At 40.9% G+C, this 25,556-nt stretch overlaps 1 protein-coding gene across 1 annotated transcript in view; it reads right to left on the bottom strand.

Annotated features, from left to right (window-relative positions):
* Positions 1–23,842, bottom strand: part of LOC119646940 (lachesin) — a 182,025-nt gene extending 158,183 nt beyond the window's left edge. The window contains exon 1 of the mRNA XM_038047630.1: positions 23,592–23,842. The gene's annotated coding sequence lies outside the window, so the exon portion shown is untranslated. The remainder of the gene's footprint in view (positions 1–23,591) is intronic.
* Positions 23,843–25,556: the final 1,714 nt, after the last annotated feature.

Here is a 25,556-nt window from a genome sequence, read left to right as displayed (position 1 = left end):
AAATCGGAACCCGCTACCTCAACAGTATCCAGGTGATCCAAGTGATACCAAACTGTACTGTCAATGACTTATGGCCGAACAAAAGAGTGTGGTGAAAAGAAGAGGACTACTAAGGCATACCGCCACTGGCAAAAAACCAAACTAAAACTTCGGAAGGGGAAAGCATCTGTCCAGGTGTGAGCGTTGCCAAGCAAAAAGAAACTTAAGAGGAAACAAAATAGTAGATAGAACAAGATTAAAAACTAAAATACGGAGAAGAAAGCGGAACTGCGAAAACGCCCAGAAGCCATTGTCGTCTCCATCAATGACAATCAGTCTTAAAAGTTGACAAGCAGGTCAAATCCTGACCTAAAAGACTTCAATGGAAATACTTTCAAGACCCGAAAACCTTAGAACTATGCTCTTTCATTTAAGCTGTAAGAATTTATCTTTCGCAAAACTGGTGGCTGCTATAACCAAGTTACAAACTCACTTGAAGAAAATATATTTTAATATAGTTTGCATGGTCAGAAGATTCGTTTCCATGTTAGTGCCTCGAGTAACTAAAGAGATCTTCAATGGAAAATTTGTCTAAAACGTCAGCGTGCCTCATTGCGGCAGGACATTGTTAAGTTGACTCAAATCATCACTGGCGTGTTGGCAACGCCGAAACGGGTGAAAAATAAAGTGCAGAGGGTTTACCCAGTGAGGTACCCGTAGTTGAAATTCAGGCCATACTAAACCAGAAACATTCTGTGGTATGCAGTCGGTTATAATAAAGTCCAGACGTATTCAGAATGCAACGAACGCGACGAACCAGCGGCGCTTTCCCAGATCACACAACGAATCCCAATAGAGGATCCAGACAATACAGTTTTTGATAACGGAAGCAAAATAATATTGTGGTGAAATTTGAGGGTTACTCACCAAGCATGCTGAGTGAGTGAAGGCACCCGCCATAGCACTATGCCGTGCATGAATTTTGCGGAAGCTACCGAAGAAGAAATTTGATAAGTCATAAACAGCACCAAAAACTGGAGAAGTCCTGGTTTATATCGAGTGCAGAACTTCTGATACAAATAATTTACCAGCATACACGGTCGGTTAGCATACACCAAAATTTAGATCATTACTCTGCCGAAGAAATTTCCATTCTTTCTCGCTACGGGAGTTACCTACTTTATCCCTAAGAAGGATACGACGCAGGACCCTGCAGACACTAGCCCAATTACTTGCTTACCAGCCCTCTGTAAATTCATAACCTTCATTATTAGAGGAAGGTTCAATACGCAACTCGAGACCAATAACATTCTGTCCGAGGAGCACGAGGGTTGCGGGTTGGAACAAGGGGTGTAAAGAGCAACTCATTACCGATTTGGTAGTTGTAGGACAAGCGGTCAGAGGATAGTAAGGGTTCCAAGGCGAATCGTGGATTGGTACCCACGATGGAGGATAAAACCTGATAAACCCCTACTGAACACCAACATCTCTATTCCCGAACAGTATCTTCACCTCCCCGTGGTGCTCGTTGAGAGTTTTTTCTTAACGAAAAGTTGCAGACGGAGGAGGATGAAGACAAGCCTCCCGCGCCTAAAAACGGCTAGAATTGTACCAACTGGTCTTGCAGATTTGCGGTTGTGTACGGCTCACAGCCCTACACGAAAAATGACTTGTTGCGAAGGCACAAAAAAGCCTCGGACGGGATGGATATTTCAACACCGAATCCATGAACGAAAATGGGCAAACGATTTGCGCATTTTTTTCATGGAATAAGCGCTCGCTGCAAAGATCGAATGCAGATCAACAGCTAGCTGATATTCGATCCCAATATAAGACCGATGTAGCAGTACTACAAGAGATGCGCTGGATAGGCGTCCATTTCCTGAAGAAAAGCTACCACACCATATATTATAGTAGCCATCTAGTAAAATATGTTAATAATAATAATAATAATCGTTGGCGCAACAATCCATGTTGGATCAGGGCCTTGAAGTGTGTTAGAGCACTTCATTCAAGACCGTAACGGTACACTAGGAGGCAATGTGGTTAGCATTGCGCTCGCCCGAGATTATTACCCTGATTTGACTCAGGTACTCATTCACAGCTGAGTCGACTGGTATCCGACGTCAAATCACGATACAAATTCCATTGCCACCAGTGAGATTTGAACCGCGACCTTCCGTACGACAGCCTTGCGCTCTAACCACTCAGCTATCCGGACACTAAAATATGTTAGTCAGCCAAAAAATGTTATCGGCTTTGAAAATATAAGCGAAAGGCTATGCACTCTGCACTTGCAAAGTAAGTGCAATATAAGCCTCATTAACATGCACACCCCTACAGAGGAGACTATAGAATCCCAGAAGGTAGCTTCTACAACACAGTAGTTGGTTATTTGTTGGAATTTGCTGGCTTGCACGGAAAGCGGCTGTTTTGACGGTGAATATAATCAAGCAGCGGAACGGAAAAATTTTGCATACCGAATAATGCAACACTCTCAAAAAACGCGGGCACGCGCGGAGACATATCATAAACTCCGTCAAGCGGAGAAGCGCCTCCATAGACGGAAAAAAGAAGCAAAGGAGAATCAACAAGTCAGGGAACTCGAAAAGAATAGGGACCAACCGCCCAAAAACGCGGAAGTTTTGACAACGAGTCAGCAGGATAAGGCTGTGTACAGTTCCATGTTCATCCCGACGAGGGATAGGGGGGAATTTGATTTCCGATAGAATGGGAATATTGGAGAGATAGGTTGAGTATTATGATGAATTGGTAAACAACCAGAATATCGGCGAGATGGAGGTCCCATCAACTTCCCACGACGGACAAATAGTGCCACTACTAACCATGGAATAGACAATCCCTGCAAATCATCGGCTTAAGATTCATAAGTCGCCAGAAGGCGATGGAATTACAGTCAAACTGATTAAATGTGGAATCGACCTATTAGACCAAGTGGTTCATCAAGTTATTGTGCTCTAGGTGTGGGACAGCGAACCAATGCCGTAAGGTATCGCGTTGCTGAGTATCATCTATAAGATATTCATTCTCTGTTGTCTTGCTAGCTGGGCAGCCCCATACACCCAGAACATTATTAGCCCAAACCAAAGAAGCTTCACTCCAAGCAAACCAACAACAGATCAGTTTTTCGAATATAACCGACAGTTGCACCATCCTTTCATCGACTACAAGGCCGCCTATGATGTTATGCCTAGAGTAAATCTGTACACGGACATGAAAAAAACTGGTAACCCGACCAAATTTGGTAGACTGACTGTGCTGACCCATACTAATGAGCAAGGCTAAATAAGAGCCGCAGGATAACTCTCGAGATTATTCAACATCAACGACTTAGACAGACAAGGAGATGCCCTATCGTGTAACCTTTTAAACCTGACCCTGAAAAAAAGTGATCCTATATGTCGTGAACGAGTCACTTAACCCGTATGGGTGTGAATGATCTAACCCTGAAAGCCTATAAGGGCAGTATCTTTGGTAGAAAAATAAGATGTGTCAGAACCATTGCTAAGGCGAAAGGATTTATATGGGCCAGTTAAAACCCCGTGGTCGTTACTCGAGCTTAAATAAAGCTCATAATGAAAGATTGGGTGGAGAACGTGCGAAATTTGTGGTTCGTACCAATGTTATGGCGCTGGTGCAATACACGGACAGGCAGCATGCTATATATAGGGTGATTCATCAACTTTGCATACAAGCATGGGCTGATCACAGGAACATGTAGGTCCTAGAGGATATAACGTGAGCTCATGCCTTGTTGGCATAATCCCACGGCCCTCTTCGGGCACGGATTGATTTGGAGACCACAATTAGAGCCTCGCAGTGACTGGCACAGCGGTACTGATTTGCATTAAATGCAGGCTCAATAATCTTACTAGTGGATTCGGGGCCCATCTAACACTTATGCCGCAAGTAAGGGGTACGGCACCCGAGTTGTACAGCGCAGCTCCATGTTTGACTCCACGAGGGTGTTTGCCCACGATATGATCCCTTTTCGCTCATAACACCTCCTCTGCCTTTTCACCCACATAACCATTCAAATCACAAGTAAATTAATTACCAGAAGGCACTTTGCTGGGCATCAGATCATGCGCATGCGGCGAACAAATAAATCGGGCCATTAACTGAGAGAATAGTGAGCTTCATCGGCAGTTCATCAAAACGCTCGACTTCTTTAATAGTGTCACTGAAATTCTCAGACACACTAACGTCGACGCAATACGGAAACCAAATTTAAGAAATTTATAGTAATTTTTCGACGTTTGTGTCCTATGCCGCAGCTTTCACGTTTCTTGTAGAGCGCAGATGTCAATGCGGCCCTTCCTAGTTCCTCCATCTGATCAGTGAATGAACGAATATTTAGAGGCACAGGCACGGGTTTGTTTAGCGTGGACTACGTCCTGACGCCAAACCATCCACCAAGAACCCTTCCTCGTTTCTCAACATGAGAGGGATCCGTAATGCCACGTCGACTATGATGGACGACCTAGCATCTCTCCGAGGCTTTCTATTCAATGGTGTAATCATTTTTGCGTTTTCAGTAATGCGTTTCCTTGGTCGGCCTATCGAGGGACTTGTCACTAAAGTCACAGACAGTATACAGATACCATATCTAAGGTCAACCGCTAAAAATATAGTTACAAATCCTTCTCCTCGTTTTAGTCCAAAATTAGTTTCATTGGTTCGATTAATCGGGTCGGTTTTTGGAATAAATCACACTCACGCATATGTTGAAGTAGTCCATGTTGAACAGAATCCTATGCAAGGAAAAAATTGAGGAAGACATTGTGTAAATCTCTGTTAAATTAGTAGAATAGTAAAAATATGATCTGTTGCGAATGGGGCTTATCGGACACCTCTCAAATGTGCATCAATTTTTTTCGGGGGAATGGTTCTAGTTTACTCTGAAAGACAATCTTTTCATTTGAGTAAATCAAGCAGATGACGGACCACACTGACTTTAAGGAGCACCTTACTCCTTCCCCGTAAGGTATGGACTACTCTTTTTAAGGTTTTGTGTAAAACAAAACCTTATTAAAATCGATTCAATGTCTGTCTGTCTGTCTGTCTGTCTGTCACACGCATTTTTCTCCAAAACGGCTAAACCGATCCAAACGAAATTTGATGGACAGATGGGAACTATGAAATCCCACGCATACAGCGAGTGGCATAAATTTAGGTGGAGTTTAAAGGGGGCTCCCCATACATGCAAAGGGGGGATTCAAAAATTTTTTTCACCGAATATAGTTGTGTAGAGTATCAAATGAAAGGTCTCGATTTGTACTTTCCGAAACTGGCATTAGTTTTGGCATAAATTGTAAAGTGCGTGAGTAAGGAGTCAAAATGTACGCATTTGAAGTGAGACAGGACTCATTTTCGGAAACTACCCAACCCAAAAATCCGAAAAAAATCAGGGTGGTGCGCCTAGATGAAATCTAGGCCTCAAAATATGTCCCATTCCGATATCTGCTCAAATAAACTTGCTAATAGTATATTACTACTTTTAGAAATTTACTGAAAAACCCCCCTTAAATTCATCTTAGGACTTCCGGATTCTGTACCAGCATAGACGACAATATTTCGTGTATATGCGCTAAATTTCATAGAAATCAGGCAATTAACGCCAAAGTTATAGCAGTTCAAACTTAGCAATTTCGCGCGAGTTCACTGCTTCCAAAGCCATGCAAATCGGATGCTGACGTCATAATTACCCGGAATAATTGACATTCGCGTGGAATATTAAAGTCACATTTATGAAGAATCTATTTATCTGCAGCCCTTTTTAAGGTTTTGTGTAAAACACTTATGTGAAATCTAATCTTCGAGAGATGTCCCATTCCGGTATCTGCTCAAAAAATTTACTAATAGTATATTATCAACTTTTAGAAATAGACTAAAAAACTCTCCTTAAGTTCATCCTAAGTGTACTAAATTTTGCACCGACATAGAGGACAGCCTCGTGCATACACATGCCAAGTTTCATGAAAATCCAACTATTATTGGGAAAGCAGTTCAAACTTATCAATTTCGTGCTAATTAACAGCATCCTAAGCCATACAAATAAGATGCTGACGTCATAATTAACGAGAATAATTGAAATTCGAGTGAAATATTAAAATTCCATTCAAGAAAAATCTAATTCTCCCTAGCCCTTTTTAAGGTTTTGTGTGAAACAAAACCTTATTAGAATGGTGACGGTGTCTGTCTGTCCGTCTGTCCGTCTGTCTGTCTGTCTGTCTGTCTGTCTGTCTGTCACACCCGATTTATTCGGAAACGGCTGGACCGATTGTCACGAAAATTGGTGAGAGTATGTAATCTGGTGATCCCTTTACATGCAGTAAGTGGCGCCATCTTGCGTTAAGTTTAAGGGGGGGCTCTCCGTACATGTGAATGGAGGGTGCAAATTTTTTTTTCACAGAATGTAGCCAAGTGGGGTATCAAATGAAAGGTCTCAATTAGTACTTTTCGAATCTGGTTTAATATTTGATATTAGATGAAACATAGGGGAGTAAAGGTTGAAAATATGACCCACAAAAAGTGTAACAGGTCTCGTTCTCGGAACCTATCCAACCGAAAAATCTGGAAAAAATCACAGTGGTGCATCTCTACGAAATCTAGGCCTCAAAATATATCCGGTTCCGATATCTGCACAAATAAAGTTAATAATAGTATATTTCCACATTTTAGAAATTTACCCGGCACCCCCCCTTATATTCATCCCAGAAATACAAAATTTAGCATGAGTGTAACGAAGAATATAATGCACAGTTTGGTCAAGTTTGAAGAAAATCCAACTATTATTAACAAAGTTATTGGGGGTGAAACTTTACAATTTTTTGTGAATTTCGTGCACTCTACAACCCGCATGACGTCATCATCACATATCAATTCGTCAATACCACAACGAAATGAATTCTTATGAATTGGGTCGCAGACAATTATTTTGTTTTAGTTTGTTAGTTATTTGTCAACCAGACATGTGTATATGTAGGTATATAATATATGCGTGCTAATGAACTTTGCGGCTAGTGCCTAATTCAGATAGATATAAGACGTAAATCGGAAATATGGGTACGATAAATTTAGATACGTGCATATATGTGTACAGCAGGTAATAGGCAGTTTGTTTGTTTAGGGTGAGCGTGATATCTATGGCCCTAATATGTACGTATGTCTCGTAGTTTGGAAAAATATGAAGGATTATGTTGGATTTGTAGCTAGATACGGACAGAGAAATGTGCGTCTCTTACATAAGATGAACACAAAACCTTTATACCCGAAGCGCGAGCTTCCGGTATTCCGACTTGTTTATATTTGATGTTGGTTAAATTGTTGGCATTTGCTAATAATATTAAACTCAGAGTGTGAAGCGTATAAGGTTGACTATTCCAATACGGGGCTTTCCATTAAATGATTTATTTAAATTACTTTCTAAAAAATAGATGCCAATAGAATTTTTAACTATGTGACACGGAACTGTCAGGCTCACCGCTCCTCACATCTTCTTCTTTTTCTTCAGCCTTCAGTTCACAAGCGGGGTCAGCTCGTCGTGATCGGTTTCGTCATTTTATTTTATCAAATGTCTGATCAGGATGTAATCGCGAGACCTTCAAATCCCCATCCAGTGTCTCATGCGACCATTGTTTTGGCCGGCTTTTTGGTTGCTTACCATTGACTTCGATGTTCTGATCAATACTGGTTGTTGAATTCTCGTTAACGTGAATTACGTGACCACACCATCGAAAACGCCTCTCTTGCAGTTTTTCCACGATCAGTGCATATCGATCGCGGAGATTCTCATTTCAGACGTGATCAAAACGTGTCACGCCACCAGTGCAATGCAACATCTTCGTCCCCATTACCGCAAGACGCCGTTCATTGTCCTTTATAGTCAACCCTCAAACTATAGAGAGCGACAGACGGACGATATTGCAGTAAATTTTAGATTTGGGACGTGCGCTGATACGTCGATCACAAAGAACACCAGTTGCGGAATGTCACTTCATCCAGGTGGCGTTAATGCTTGAAACATTTCATTACGCAGTTCTCCATTGGCTGGTAGCATTGACTCGAGATATTTAAATGGCTCAGTTCTTTCAATGGCAGTAATCTGCCCCTCCAGATATTTAAATCGCTGAGTTCTGGCAATGGTGGTAACCTCCCCAGAACTGAGGGATTTAAATATCTCTGGTCAATGCTATAAGCCAATGGAGAATTACGTTATGCTCCTCACATAGGGAAACACAAAACCTTTTATACCTGAAGCGTCAAGCTTCCGGTTTCCCGACTTGTTTCAAAAATGTTATTACTCACGATTTCGTTTGTTAAAAACTCATTAGATGCTACCTCAACTTTGCCCTGCGGGGAACAATGTTACTGACGCCAAATATATTAATTCAAAGACTGACATGGATATGAATTAGATCTACCGAAAATCGTTGGTTTGAAACCTTGGCTGCTCTGAGCCTTGGCAAAAATCTGACTGCCCCGTTTTCGTTTAAATTTGGTGTTGAATGCACATAGCCTCCATTTTTTGTTGTTTAGTTTTTCAGACTTATCATATGACCAATGTGTTGTTTAGGGCGTTACATTCTATATCTGCTTCGCTCTTAAATTGCAGACATACATCTCTTATCTATCTTAAGAAAAGAGGATATCATCAACTATGTAGTCATGCCTATATAGTGACTATCTGTGATTCAGTTTATTCATTAATTTATTTTGTATCTTACACAGAGCGAGGTATATTTCTGGGATTGCCAATAAATAGTTTGTCTTATGGGTTTTGCAGATTTCTAGTAATTTCTGGCTAACAATAATAATGAAATTTTTCTGTGTTCATTTTTGTTTATTAAATCTATTTTTTGATAATTTATCTTAGATCTTATTCTTTGCTACTCTACAATAATTAGCATTTTCCTTTACTGTTGTCAACAATCACGACTTTTTCTTCCTCTAATATTTTCAAAAGTTTCCATTAACAGATTAAAACCTTTCACAAGTAAAAACTCTCTACATCCTCCTAAGTCATACTCTGTTCACATGTACTCAATTTTCTGTAACATGAGACTGTTCACTACAATGGGAAGTTGCCACCCCCCGACAGGGCGACTTTATAAGAATTGTGTATGTTGTTCTTTGAGGTCATGTTTATAAGTGGCTCTGCCGAGCAACAAAGCTCTTTGAGGAACAATACAATGTCAAAAGACATATCAAGTGGATGCCTGAAGCCTTTTCCTTTATCACGTATTAGACACACTTGATTGCGCCTGAGAGGATCTTAGCGCCACTGAAAACTGAATGAGTTGATTAGGTTGAGAATTACCCATAGATCAATGAGCCGTAAGATATGAAGAATTTGGTAATTTTTGATAAATTACTTTAAAAATTACGTTTTATTTCAGACAATTTGGGTGATGGGAATGTCTTACTTGCTTGCCTTATATTATTATATGCCATGATTATATTATGATGCCAAACTAAACAACGGTCAACCATCACGTTCTAGGTTCAGAATTAAACAAAAGATTGGATGAGAATTACAATACATAAATTCATATTAAATATTTCTTAGATGACCATTAGTTCAGTAAGAAAAAGAATAATCTTGAAATTTCACAGATTTAAATGTCTAAGAAACCAAATTTTATGATTTTAAGGATATAAAGAAGTGGTGAGATGAACAAAATATTCCTTTTGAAGGAAACCTAATATAACTCGACCGTGTAGCAAAGGAGATGGAATAGGAAAATACTAGAATTAGTAACCACAATTCAGCGAACTTTATAGGAATAACGTCTATAACTATCGTTTTTAATATCTGCAGATCCTAGAACTATCCCCACTCTACCCTCTCTCTTTAGGTAAGTTGTGATGACTTAATGCAATTGGGTCGATTTAAGGACTTTGTTAATGGCCGGAGGACCATCGTTAATTGGCTGGACACGACCAAGAGGCAAGACCTACCACAAAATGTTGGTGAAAATGACCATCAAGGTCCAACTGCAAATATTGAACCTGGAAGTATTCCGTCGATTCACGCTTGCTTCCCTCTATGTTAGTCAAGGTGGCATGTAAGGGGTGCTTTGAATACTTTAGTCCTTCAAGTGCGATTGTACAAAACTTCACGTATCCTTACGCGATGCATATGTCTGTACCGGACCTTGAAAAACACATAAACATAGTATATCGCGCGAACCTAATGAAAGATCAATGTGCCAACTTGGAAATTCAAGACAAAAGAAAAACGGCCGCACGCGCTATGTAGAGGGAAAATGCACGCCAGATCAATCGATGCTTCTCCTGCCTCAGATGGGGACAGCGGAAATGGGGTGCGGCATTTGAGGTTCCCTCGCTGTCTTGACAGCCCAAAAACCATCATATTGGAGAATGCACCTACATATATGAGCGGGAGCTTTGCGGGTTAAAGAGAAGGCAGCGAACGGAAAGGTCGTTCCGGAAATCAAGCAAAATTGGGTACGATTCATTGCCTTATAATTTATTTTTAAAGCTATTTTAAATATCAGAAAACTATTTTGTTGTTAATAATAATAATTGTAGCAATTCTTAAAAAAAAATACTGAAAAAAAGTAAAAGTAAAGGAAAAGAAGAATGATTTTGGTGAGTAAAAATATAAGAGGAATTTGTAAATAATAAAATAAAAAAAGGGAAAAAGGAAAAGCCGTAGCCAGTCCCAAGTCCGGTTCCCGTAATGAACAGCAAAGCATCAAAACCGCTAGCCGTGGGATAGCTCGACGTCTAGGTGCCACGACATTCAGGAGCATTGCTCCTCCTGTTGCAGCTGTTTTGCAACAATCTGTGGTGACCACTTCAACAGGTCCGCGTAGGCAGCGGATAAAATATACTGAGGAAATGAACTTCTTCATCATGCACTCCTACAACGAAATAATAGCCGGGCAGGCACAACATCTTACCACCCCTTGTTGCACCAGAGATTTGTCGAGCGTTTCTTGCAATTCGCACACGTGACTGTGCAGCGAGTCGGAGACCAATACCGCTTTATTACTCGCAGCGAAACACGGCCATCATCAGAGAGCATGTTCGACTTGAAGTCATCGGGAAACCGGTGAGAGGTGGCGGCATCAGCAATACCACGGCGCACCGCAGGCAACAGTTTCAGTAGTCGCCGAAGTACTCTCCTTCACCGTCCAGCTGAAGTCTCCGCTAAGATTCGGCATGAACTCTAAAGACGTGTATAGAATTCTCAGAAATAGATATTTTGCATACACCAGGTATTCCCAGGCTCTATGCATCTCCATGAACTCCGAGAATTCTATCTCATATCAATGAAGAGATTGCATCTGGGCTGTGTGCTGATATGCCACTTTTGCAACTACAATCACTTGGGTATTGTGGTGCATTTATGGCTGTCAGATTACACGGTCAGAAAGTTCGCTTTCTTGGTTTGAGCGACCGAAGAGATTCGGGATTCACTAGGCTGATTCAAGTCGGCACTGGCAATGCCAGCAGACGGGTGAGAAATAAAGTGCAGAGGGTTTACAAGAATTATGCCATCCGTAGTTGAAATTCTGCATACTAAAGCAGAAACTTTCTGTCATATGCAGTCAGTTACGAGGTATGGCAAAAGTCACTCCAGACATGTCCACAATGTAGCATACATGAGCAACCAGCGAAATTTTTTCAGATCACTCAACGAATCCCAACAGAGCGTTCAGACAGTACAGTGTTCGGTGACGGAAGCGAAAAATTTTGGGGTGGGCTTTGAGGTTACCCGCCCAGCATGTTAAGCATGCTGTGTGGATTTGTACTGAAGGTACCCGCCATACCACTACGCTGGGTATGAATTTTGGGAAAGTTATCGGACAGAAGGTTCGATGAACCATACACATCTCGAAAAAATTGAAGGGCCCTGGTCTGGATCGGATGCAAAATTTCCGGTATAAGTTTATATGGTTGTTTAGAACATGGCATAAATCAGGTCATCAATCGATCTGATGAATTTGTACCCTTCCTCACTGCGGGGATTACCCATCTTTTCAATAAAAACGACACGACGCAGGACCCTGAAGACACAAGGCGGACTACTTGCTTACAACCCTCTGCTACAAAGTGCAACATATTATTAAGTCGTTAGTTGTAGAACAGGCAGCTGAAACCCAAAGAATACTCTTTTGTGGCTATATTGATTATTCAAAAGCTTTGTCATCCTGCACAGCTGGCTAATGGATATCCTATATCAGTATCGCATTGAGGGCGAACTAATAAAGTTTTTGGTAGCAGTTATGAAAGGGTGGCATACCATCTTGCCTTCATCTGAGGGTGTCAACACTACAAAACCCATCCACGCATTTTCAAGGGGGATTCGTCAAGTCCTCTTTGGTTCTGTATGGCACTGATTCACCTTTCATGGCTAAACGGTGCTAGAGAGTGTCATCATCATCATTAACGGCGCAATAACCGGTATCCTGTCTAGGCCTGTCTTAATGAGGAAATCCAGACATCCCGGTTTTGCGCCGAGGACCACCAATTCGATATCCCTAAAAGATGTCTAGCGTCCTAGCCTACGCCATCGCTCCATCTTAGGCATGGTCTGCCTTCTTTTTCTACCATAGGTATTGCCCTTATAGACTTTCCGGGTGGGATCATCCTCATCCTTACGGATTAAGTGACCCGCCCACCGTAACCTATTGAGCCGGATTTTATTCACAACTGGACGGTCATGGTATCGCTCATAGGCTACGGAATCCTCATCCTCATGTAAAGGGCCAAAAATTCTTCGGAGGATTCTTCTCTCGAACGCGACCAAGCGTTCCCAATTTTTCTCGCTAAGAACCCAAGTCTCCGAGGAATGCATGAGCACTGGCAAGACCATAGTCTTGTACAGTAAGAGCTTTGACCCTATGGTGAGACGTTTCGAGCGGAGCAGTTTTTGTAAGCTGACAACAACCGTGCGCGGATTTCATCATCATAGCTGTTATCGGTTGTGATTTCTGACCCTAGATAGGAGAAATTGTCAACGGTCTCAAAGTTGTATTCTCCTATCTTTATTCTTCCCGTTTGACCAGTGTGGTTCGATGTTGTTGGTTGGTTGGCTTTCGGAGTAGAGAGTATGGTTTCGCAATAAAGTATGGCAGAAGTGCTAAGTGCGAGCTAACGCACTAGGCATACTTAGACGACATCAACTTCTGTGCTGGTGGTGTGTTCATCAGTAACCTTAGGAGTCTCTTGCGAATAGTGGACATCTTTTGCCTTGATATTCGGATGGAATTTGGAAAAGACAAGTACCGAATCCAAGCTAATCGTAAAGGAACTGGATGCCAGACAGCATCGGTGATCTTCACATCCAGGCTATGACCAAAACAGACTTCTACTAGTACTTAGGAATTCTGCGAGGAACCCTTGTTCGAGTTAGTGATCTAAAGATCCAAAAGAATCTCTGTTGTCTGAATTCCTGCGAGGTGCAAAGCTGGTACTTAAATCGCATCTCTCGGGGAAGAATAAAATAAACGCATTGAATGTATTTGCTATCCCTTCACTGGATTATGCATTCAGAATATTGCCGTGGACGAAAACCGATCTGGGAAACGTCCAGCGGCGGATCCAGACTAATACGTCCATATTCCGAATGTATCATCCAAACTCGACCATGCAGCGGATGAACCTGGCACAGGACATCGGAGGCAAGGGCGTGATTGTCGTGGCAGCTACATGGTGATTGACAATAATTGCAGTTAACGAATAAAGGCCCAACCCCCCCTTTGTGAGCTCTTAAAATTTGGCCAAACTCTTTTTCAAGTCTTTATCTGTGTTGGTCCAGGAATCTGTTGCATTCGATAAACCTTACCTTCACAAGGAACGTTGTGTGGAGACGCTACCAGAGTAACATAACCCATCACGAAGCGCAAGTTGATGTTTTGGAAATTTCGCCTGGTGAGCGGAAATATTGGCACTTGTGTGTATCAGAAAAGAGACTTAGTCTACCTAAAAAAACAGAGCCTTATTTCCCCAGGAATAAGGAACCGATCCCTCACTTATCCTAAACAATAATTTACCTTTAGCCTAGCTTAGGCTCAAACTATTGGCGGTTTCAATCCGATATAATTCGCACCCTTGGCGTGCTTTTCCAAATATATAAATGAGTGTTTTCCATCTGATGCCACTCACAGTCACGCTGCTCCAAGGGCAGAGGTGAGGCAGCGTCTGAAGAGTTGCCTCTGCCCCAGACGAAACCGTTTGAGTGGACCTTACTTTTTCATTTCGTTCCTTGAAACAGATTCATTCAGGGTCTTCATAAATATATGGCCAGATCGTCTACATTATACACACTTTTTTATACTGCTCACTGGTGGATGCTTTTGCTATAAGGTTTTCCAATGGTACCCAATCAGAAATCATCGCTTTTGTTAATTTTTCATTCATTCGTGACGTGGAGTTCGAGCGAAACTTTTTGGAAAATTTCTTTCCTAGTTGAAAAGCCAACACGATTATTTTTCGCTATCACTTAGTGTTGATTGACGACGTTCTATCTCGGAACATAATTTAGTTCTAGGAAACGGGTTGTAAATTCTTCATGAAATAGTAGTAGTAGACGCCGACCATAAATTCATTGAGTTGATTCGTCCAAGTAATACGAGGTCTAAGCCTTCCGTCCCTGATGTTGAGCGACACTCGGCGGTTTACTTTATTTTCTACGAATAGTATGGACACAGACAGCCACCGAACCCCAATATTGGAAGGCCCAACGGTTACCTCCAGAGGAAGGGAAGATATCTGGAGGGGAGCCGCGAAGATACACTGCAACTCATCAGATAGCGGTGTAAATTCCTTCACCCTGGATTACGGGCTTTTTACAGAAATTCACTCTACTAAAAAGACAGAAGTTGTAAAGGAAACCGAACACAAGGGAAATATGCAACTTGTCCGTGACTACTTTTTTACAATATTAACTTATGGGGGGGACTCTATACAGGGCGGGCCTACCAAGGATGGAGAAGTCCAGGGTGTTTATTGGGGGATACGAACCCATACCCACAAAGGGTTGCTTAAACCTCACCAAAAATAACCTCCGAATCATAGTGGGAATTCTCACTGGTCATTGTCGGCTGAACTATCACCTAGGGAAGCTAGGGATATCTACGAACACTGCCTGCAGGTTTTGTGAGGAAGAGGACGAAACCTCTATACACGTCCTGGGACAGTGTCCGGCACTTGTGGAAAGTAGGTCGAGGCATCTGGGAGAACACTTAAGATCAGATGCAAAGCTGAAAAATCTGGAAGTAGGGAACATACTAAAGTTCCTAACGGCTATAGGCCTGTTTGAGATACTATAATCAATAGATACACTATAACCAATAAAAGGACACAGTAGTTCTTCAAGGACGCTGCGCGACTTTCCCTTAACAGAATAATAATATAGGGGGGACAAATTATTTTTACTTCATCACAAAATTATTCCACTTATGCTTTTATATCTGAACTTGTACAAATTATAAACCAGCTTAGATACAGTGCCAGAAGAGAATGGTGTTAAACTTACCCTTGTCTATCTTACTTAGAAGGATCTATCCTAGCACTGATTCAATTTCGACTCGAGAAGGATATCTTTTAAAAAATTTTTGAGAAAACTAGAAAACCGAATTAAAACGCTATAAATACAAATGCATATTTAATATCACCTAACAAATATGGAAGGACATCTTAAGAATTAATAATTAATTCTACGCACCGTTCAGAAATGTTGTCGTAGTTGTTTAAAAAAGTAGTATCCTTTGTTTTCCAAGTCATTAGCCAGCATTTCCCAGATATAAATAATGCACAGCACAGAAGCCCTTGACAACGAATTTCCTGCATCAAAAATAAACCTGTCAATCCTAGCTTGTTTGGTTCCTTAATTAGATAATCTTCCAATCCCGTATACTTCCAGAAAATTATTTCAAGGCCATTTTCCATGTTCACTTGAACTGAAGTTTCCTAGGAATTTACTGAGCATAAGCGAGCAACCATATCAATTCACTGAAACCATAACGTCCCCTTAAAGTGAGTCTGAAACGATAGCAAACGTATTCCCTCGGCAAAAGGAAAAAAGTCCGACTAATCAGATACTACAACTGGGAAATGATGTTGCATGATTTAATTTGATAGGAAAGTTCATTCAGAGTTCATTTGAGGGCTATAATGAGCTCGGGCTGCTGACTCATAACGATGAAGTTGATGAGACTTCTCCGATAAAGTTTTCGACGGGATTCCCTTAGCACGCCTGCGAGTTGTTCGGTTTGTTCCTAAGGACACCGAATAAAAAACCATTTCGAACAGTCCTTTTGGGGTTTCATCGAGTTTCGGTTTATTCAGGATAGTATTTATGAGACATGGTTGTGGGTCGTTATTCTGCTTGTTTTTCTGATATTTACCCGGCTCTTGTAAAGCGGACTAACAAAGTTACTTCACGTGCCTATTATTTCTGATTTATGCCAAAAGTTATTGGGAGTTTAGAAAGTGTCAATGATTATGATTGCAAAACCGTTTATGGATGAGATGGGATACCGCAAATTTTATGAAACAAAATACCAATCTCCTTTGATGTTGAATATAATGGCCATCAAATATTTGGCACCCTTAACTTGACAATCATTCAAGGAGGGGATTCAACTCAGCTCATTGAGGACATTTGCATAAATGCGGAATGAAAAATTGGTGACCCTTCGAACTGCCAATCAATTTAATTTCAACATTCTATGTTACACTGAAATATTACAAAGAAACAAAAAAACGGACACTTCAATTTATCATTTGACATCGCAACGCGTAACGCGATTGTTGCTCAAATGGAGGTACCGCTATGTTTCTTGTTGTGCCTAGAACTTCTGGACTTCCTGGCGTATACGACAACGATTAATTCGCTGCAAGAATTACGCGTCAAAGAGCCGAAAATGAACAATGAGCAATTGTCCTGCGACTCCAGTGAGTTGAAAACAAAAAAGCCAAAGTTTACTGTTCATTACGCAATAAGAAACTTTAAAGAAAGTGGTTTCTCCCAAGAGAGGTGGTGGTTGAACCGTGAAAATCTAGTCGGAGCAAACAAACGATATATTTCGCAAAACACAAAAAATAACTCCAAGGCAACTGCAGCATCTCTTACAAAGAATTTTGGCACAAAGGCATAGTAACAGATCGTCTTACATCCGTTCGCGCAGAGAAGGATACTCCATTGCCTTCCCAGAGGAAAGTTGAACAAGTCGAAAAATCGGAAGCTGGACAGGGGTTTGTGTATTTCTTTTTGTAGTGGACATTTGTCCCATTATTACCTGGCACGAAATATATGCATGCATTATGTAAGAATGTCCAGTTCGCGTGATATTGACATTCAAAATCTTGAATTTGCACAGAAAGAAACTTTGTCAGTAATAGTGCGATTTCTACCAAACTTGGTAGAATCATGCTCTATATTATAGCCTACATTGCTGATTCTAAGATGAACTTAAGGTGGGTTTTCCAGCCAATTACTAAAAATTATAATGATATGCTATTATTAACTTTATTTGATCAGATATCGGTATGGGCGGTATTTCAGAGGCTAACAGCCTCTCGATTTTCCAGCTTTTTGGATTGAGTAGTTTCTGAAAAGGGGCCCGTGAAAGAAATTATCACTGCCGATCTCCTGCACTCTCCACCTTTCCAAAAAATGTGAAAACTAAAACCGGCTTTGGAAAATACTAACCGTGACCTTTCATTTGACACCCCACATGACTATACTTGGTAAAAAAAATTGCACCTTTATTTGACATCTATGGGGATCTCCCTCCCCGTACATTCAATGTAGAACTGTGTAAGTCACTATATGCGTGAACATTCACAGTTCCTACCTTTCCAACAAAGTTGGTGTCAATCGCTATAACCATTTCCGAGAAAAGTGCGCCCGATGGACAAACAGACGGACGGAAGAGCGGCGGAAAAGCGGCAATCTGGACCTGTGGAAATTGAGCAATCGAAGACACGAACAATAGCCCAGAAGACATATTCACACCAGCTAAGATAGGCGCCGTTCACATGTTGAGTTACTACGCTGCGCCAAGCCTCATGCTAGACGAATTCGTACCAATGGTGGAAAGATTAGCTTCCGAAGCAAGCCGCCGCAACCCAATAATCATCATCATCATCAACGGTGCAATAACCGGTTTCTGGTCTAGACCAGCCTTAATAAAGAACTCAAGACATCCCGGTTTTGCGCCGAGGTCCACCAATTCGATATCCCTAAAAGCTGTCTCGCGTCCTGTCCTGCACCATCGCTACATCTCAGCAGGATCTGCCTCGTCTTCTTTTTCTACCATAGATATTTCCCTTATAGACTTTCCGAACTGGATCATCCTCATCCATACGGATTAAGTAACCCGCCCATCGTAACCTATTGTACCGGATTTTATCCACAACCGGACGGTCGTGGTATCACTCATAGATTTCGTCGTTATGTAGCCTACGGAATCGTCCATCCTTATGTAGGAGGCCAACAACTTTTCGGAGGATTCTTCTCTCGAACGCGGCCAAGAATTCGCAGGTTTTTTGCAAAGAACACAGGTCTCCCAGGAATACATTGGGACTGGCAAGATCATAGTCCTGTACAGTAAGAGCTTTGACCCTATAGTGAGACGTTTCGAGTGAAACAGTTTTTGTAAGCTGAAGTAGGCTCTGGTGGTAGCTAACAACCGTGCGCGGATTTCATCATCATAGCTGTTATCGGTTGTGATTTTCGACCCTAGAAAGGAGAAATCCTCAACTGCCTAAAAGTTTTAGTCTCTTAACTTCATTGTTTTCGGTTGACCAGTGCGATTCGATGTTGTTCGTTCTTTAATTTCTGGCGCTGACGTTGCCACCATATACTTTGTCTTGCCTTCATTAATGTACAGTCCAAGTTCTATCGCCGCCTGCTCAATTTGGATAAAGGTCGATTATACATCTCGGGTTGTTCTTCACATGATGTCAATAATAATAGCCGGCGATTTGAACGAGGGACCAAAAATCGGGGTAGTCACGAAACAAATGCAAGAGGCCGCATATTGCTCGAAGTTTTTTCGGGTCTGAATGTCATTCTGGTAATGCTGACGGTGTCAATACTTCTCGGAGACGGGTGGTAGACCTGTTATTAGCGACACATTATCTAAGCATCCCCAATGACAGATGAGAGAGGAATATACGCATAGCGCCCAGATTATCATTTTTCGGATAGAACGTAAGACAGAAGGAAAACGTATCCAGAAAACTGCAGCAGGGGGTTGGACATCCAAGAAACTTGACAAACATATGTTCGAGAAAACACTTCTGCAGGAAGCGATGCCGATAGGAAACGAGGGTTTTTGAAAGGATGCAATAAGCGTGTGACGCTCCCATGCCACGCCGCACTCAAGAAACGGATGCCCAATTTCTGGTGGAATGCCGAAATCAATAAACTTCGCAAAGTTTGCCTTAAAGCTAGGCGACACAGTCATCATAGCAGAAACCAGCCTGAGTCTGAAGAATTGCACAACCGATAAAATAAGGCGAGGTAAGAACGGCAGCAGACATCTCTAGAAGTAAATCTGAGTACTTCAAAGGGTTATGCAAGCAAGCAGACTCCGACCCATGGGGAGGTGCATACAAGACAGTCACGGCATCAATCAAGGGTAAACGCTCGCCACCGATCACCAATGAGAAGTAGATGGTTGATAAGAATATGCAAGCAAGCGGTCTTAGTCGCACCGTGGAAATCCGTCTGAAACGACTTTAAAAGCAAAACTTCATCAAAGGAAAGTAATGCTCTCAGTATGGTGGAATTGAAAAGGTGCGTTAAGAACCGAACCATCAATTTAGAAGAGTATTGTCGGTAATTGGACAGTTTGAACACATCTCTCATCCCGAAACGCCCGGATCTCATCAATCGTCAAGGAGATGTGTTGCATCATGACAATGTAAGACCACATACCATTGGTGGTTTGTAAAAAATAAAATAACCTTGTCAGTCCACATGTATTCGTCGGAGACTTGAGTTCTTTACAATAAAAACCACAAACCCTTAGTCGCCTAGTCGCCTTCGAGAGACGAATACTCCAAAGAATTTCTGGCCCTACATGAAGATAGACGATTCTGTAGCTCATGGATTTCATAACGGCGCCCGCCTAATCTGTATAAATAATATCTAACCCTAAAAATCTATAGCGGCAATATTTATGGTGGAAGAAGAAGAACTGGTAGACCCTGCCTCAAATGGAGCGATAGCTTAGCTCAGGATGTCAGACAATTTGCTGGGAATATTGATGTGGTGACTATAACCATTCAACACTCTCAACCATCCCTTTTAGAGGGAAATTCAACAACTCATTGCATAATTTTTAAGTAGATCAGTGCCTCTTTAAATAGTGCCCCCACCGGTCCAAAGCTTTCAGTTGGACGTAGAATTGCCACAAAAGCTAAAAGCAAACCTGTGAAGTGAAATATTTTTTGGTTCTAGATCTTTTGCGAAAATTCAGCTTTGTTAAATATTAACTTGTGAGTTATGCAGTAAAATTCAATTGACGCACGAACTCAAGCTATAACATCACAGTAATGAACATTCGCAGGGTTGACTCTAGAATCATAGAAAATGGATCTTAATCTCGTTGTCAATGTTATTACCACTGGCGAAATTTCCAGATACCCTTTGATTGGTTTGTAAACAACCAAATCACCACATTCAAATAGGTTCCTCCGTAAGAGTTTTGTAGCCTCCTTTTCTTTCTCCCAGATCCAGTTTAAGTGTGCCTTTTTTCCAGGTGCTATCATCGATCAGTGCCAAAGATGTAAGGTATTGAGAACTAGTAATCAACCCCAACGGTCAAAACTGCGTTTAATTCAAATGGAGTAAACAACAACTACCCATTTTAGTTGCAATATTTTAAGAATCAGAGCTTGGAAAATCAGGTATAGATGCGTTTCCAGAATTGATTCCAGCAAACGGTATGACAAAACTGTTAGCCTAAACTTTAAGATGCAACTTCCTTTTGAAAGAGTAAATCTCCATTAAAAGTTTTGTTTAAAATCTAAAAAAAATTGAAATTGAAATAAAGAAACTCCCATTTTAGTTCCACCAAAAATCGCTAAAATTATAACAATATCCAAGACAAATGAAGGAAAATGACGAATTCATCACATTAATTATAATAGAACAAGTTGGGAAACCGGAAGCGTGATGCTTCAGATATAAAAGGTTTTGTGTTTTCCTATGTGAGAAATGTAAAATGTCGTCCATCTGCCGCTCTCTATAGTTCTGAGTGTTGGCCGACTATAAAAAACAATGAACGGCGTCTTGCGGTAATGAAGACGAAGATTATGCATTAGACTGGTGGCATGGCAAGTTTTGATTACATTCGAAATGAGGATATCCGCGATCGATATGGCGTTGCACCGATCGTGGAGAAACTCCGAGGAAGGCGTCTTCGGTAGTATGGTCACGTAATTCGCCTTAACGAGAATTCACTTCTACTATGCACATGGAAGTCAATTGTAAGCGACCAAAAGGCCAACCGAAACAACGGTGGCATGATACGCTGGATAGACATTTAAAAGTCTCGAAATTGAATCCAGATCTGGCATCTGATAATAAATCAAATGCCGAAACCGATCACAACGGGCCCCCCAAACGGAACAAAGGCTAAAGAAAAAGGAGAAGACGTGAAGAGCGACGAGTGCACGACAGCTCCATGTCACATAGTTAAAAATTTCATTGTCCTCTAGTTTTTAGAAAGCGGTTTAAATAAATCTTGATGGAAAGCCCTGTGTTGATAATAGTCAACTTCATACGCTTGAGACTTTGAGTTTAATATTATTAGCAAATGCGAAGAATTTAATCTGCAACAAATACAAGAAAGGGCTAGGGAGAAGTAGATTCTTCATGAATGGAATTTTAATATTTCATTCGAATGTCAATTATTCTCTTTGATTATGACGTCAGCATCTTACTTGTATGGTTTAGGATGAGGTCAATTCGCAGGAAATTGATAAGTTTGAACTGCTATAACTTGACACTAACAGTCGGATTTCGATAAGATATGCATGTGTATGCTCGAGACAGTCCTCTATTTCTGTGCAAAATTTAGTACTCCTAGGATGAACTTAAGGGGGATTTTTCAGTCAATTTCCAAAAGTTGGCAATATAATATTAGTAAGTTTCTTTGAGGCTTAAAGTTCACATAAGTGTTTTGCACAAATCCTTAAAAAAGGCTAGGTAGAAATAGCTTCTTCATAAATGCAAATCTAATATTTCACGCGATTCTCAATTATTCTCGTTAATTATGACGTCAGCATCTTATTTGCAAGGCTTTGAACTGCTATAACTTTGGCGTTAATGGCCAGATTTACATGAAATTTGGCATGTGTATGCAAAATATGGTCCTCTATTTTGGTATTTGGTAGTCCTAGGATGAGTTTTCCAGTAAATTTCTAAAAGTTAGTAATACAATATTAGAGGATATCTGAATGGGACATATTTTGAGGCCTAGATTTCATCATCCTGATTTTTTCGGATTTTTGGGTTGAGTAGCTTCCGAAAATGAATCCTGTTTCGCTTTAAGTGCGTACATTTTGACTTCTTACCGCAGTTCACGCCAAAAAAAATGTCAGTTTCGGAAAGTACTAATCGACACCTTTCATTTGACACACGATACACGACTATATCTGGTGATTTTTTTAAAATCCCCCCTTTGCATGTATGGGGGGGAGCCCCTCTTTAATTTCCACCTAAATTTATATCACTCGCTGTATGTGTGGGATTTCATAGTCCCGACATATCCACCAAATTTCGTTTGGATCGGTTTAGCCGTTTTGGAGAAAAGTGCGTGTGACAGACAGACAGACATTGAATCGATTTTAATAAGGTTTTGTTTAACACAAAACCTTAAATATCTTAAAATGAAAGATTGCCTCGGAAGATATTTTTTCATTTTGTTTGTCCCCTTCTTCAGTATTTTATTTAAAGATACAGCACTGAAGAAGGGAACAGTTGGTCCCAGAAATACGTAGCTGTCTAAATTAGATATAATACTTTTAGCCAATAGAACGGAAAAATATTTTCCAAGGCAATCTTCCATTTTAAAACTTTGACTAACAAACAATCTCCTAATTCAAAACATTAAAAAATCGTCCTTTATATAACACCACCTCTGGTGCTGTTTGGTAAGTTGAGCCTAGGATGTCGAAATCAGTGAGAAACTGGACATCCATAACTTCATCCAATGTAATATTAAATAGTGGACGAAAATTCAACTAAACAATTGCAATTCCTTCAACATAAATAGCAATTCTCGTATAACGATATGTTAATGTGAATATTGGAGCTACATATTCGCTCAGAATTTTAGTCAAGGCCGTTTTCATCATCAAATAAAATTATGAGATTCAAAAGAAAAAAAAAGAAATCAAATCACAGCTAATAGCAAGGCGCTGATTAAGTTTATAAGGTTGCTACCACCTATCTTGAAGATACAACACTCGCTTATCACCGAATACCACTTTGAATAGAATTCCTTGAAAATTACATTAAACCTCTTAAAGCGATAACAAGCAACGTTTATGTAAATTGCCCTTTCTACCATCAATATTAAAACTACGCTTACATTAGCCTTGTATCCATCAAGTGCTTCCCAGCAGCTGTAATTATGTTGTCTGAAGTAATTCCACTATCTCTTCTCAACCAACAAGAAATAACAATTCCGTTAGATTGTGTTCCACAAAATCAAACTCGAAATTTTCACTGAACGCCTCTTCTTAACTGCATACCTCACAACACAATGATTCCTTTCATTATCATTCGAAAATTAAATTTTCACTAAACACATCCTTTCCTTAAATAGGCTGTTATCTCAGATCATTTAATAACTGACAATATCACACGCGCGCTATTCGACACTATCGACATTATTGGCCCGATCTCGATGCGAACCGAATGAAAATCTGTTTATAACTGAAGATACATTGAAAAGTGTCGAGGATAATAAAAAGCGCAAAAAGGACAAGTGCATGGGAAAGCGAAAAACTGCGAAAGGATACGAAAGGAAGTGCGAGGCACAATCGACAAAAAAAGCCGGGAAATGAATTGTGAGGAGCAAAACGGACAAACTGCAAGGCGACAAACAACAAAGCAACAAAACCACCAGGAGGGAGCTTCAAGGATGGCTTTTGGTCCATGTGTGAAGCGCAAAAAGGAGAAAGCCATGGCTGAATGCATGACTGATAACAACGAAATCCCATGAATTTGCGGAGTTCATTCCGTCCTCAGGGGGTAGTAGCCCCTATCCAAAGTTCACACTCCAGATAGCATGCGCTCCTTGAGGGGAGCTTTCCGAACTCAAACCGGCAAATAGACACCTTGTTATAAGCCGAGTAGATATCTCGAGAGGAATGTTGTTAAAATGAATACAAAGGATTATTCGTAAGAAGGAACGCAAAATACCGAAAAAACGAACAGTCGTCCCGTGAGGGGGTGAGGAGAGTGAAAGTTTTGCAAAAATATTTGTCCTTCGTGGTGAATCTTTTCGTAACATTTTCCTTTTAGGATAGAAAAGTATAAAACAAATTCCCCTTCTTTTCGTAGTAATTGCTATTCCTTTTTATGTAGGACTTCATTTAGTTCGTTTTTCTATCTTTTGGTATGTTGCGGAGTTGCGGAGGGTTTGCTTTGAAATGATGATGCAAAAGATGCAATTCGTTTTTCTTTCTTTGTTTGAAAAAAAACTATTATCGCGGAATGTGTGAAAAATAGGGCAAGTAAATTGCGAATCCATTGTTGTCCTGGGCTAGGAAGATTATTGTATTTTTATAATGGTTCATGCTGCAGGTGCAATTTCTTATAAAGGCCTTGAATTAATTAATAACCCAAAAGCATAACCGACTGCAAGTAATATAAGTCGAAGCAAGGATAGGTGGATCATAATCTTCCACCCACGCCGGAATTTACCTTTAAAAAAACAAATTCTCTAACGAATTATAGGATCAGTACTGACCATAACTTTTGATAGCTAACTTCTTGCCTATAAGAGTCTACAAAAACTATCATTTATCCTCCTGTGGCAGAAATAACGATGATGCCCGATTTTACCTTCATCCTTGTATTATATTACGTGATTATGTACGTAACTCAACACGATATGATGAAGGCAACCCCCTCAGGGGTCGTCAGCCACCTTAAACCGGTCGCCCGAGTTAGTAGTTCTGACCCCCTAGCTGGCAGCATACTTGCGTCCTAGGAAGTAGCCTTGAGAAAGCCTCTCGATAAAGAGGGAACCACGAATACTTGCTACACGTCGGAACACACTAGAAACCCCCGGAGTCGTCGGCAGCTGTTTGTCGACGTCGATGGGGTGATGTGAGTCAAGCTTTGCCAAGGTGGTAGTTGTGACGTGGATCAGGAACCAGCCCCTTCGGCACCCTGGTCGAGCAGTATGTATTGAACCGGTGTTAATAAACTGCGTTGCCCCGAGCGAGCGCTAATCCGTGTGTGAGTTCCGGGATCAGTTAAGCGTGGGTCAGGCCTCAGGGAACTGGGGTAGCGGCTGTGTTCCCGAGGATACACCCGTTTCTAA

This window comes from Hermetia illucens, chromosome 1 (assembly GCF_905115235.1).
Source record: "Hermetia illucens chromosome 1, iHerIll2.2.curated.20191125, whole genome shotgun sequence".
In the NCBI taxonomy this organism is placed as follows: Eukaryota; Metazoa; Arthropoda; class Insecta; order Diptera; family Stratiomyidae; genus Hermetia; species Hermetia illucens.
This window is presented reverse-complemented; position numbering and strand designations above follow the sequence as displayed.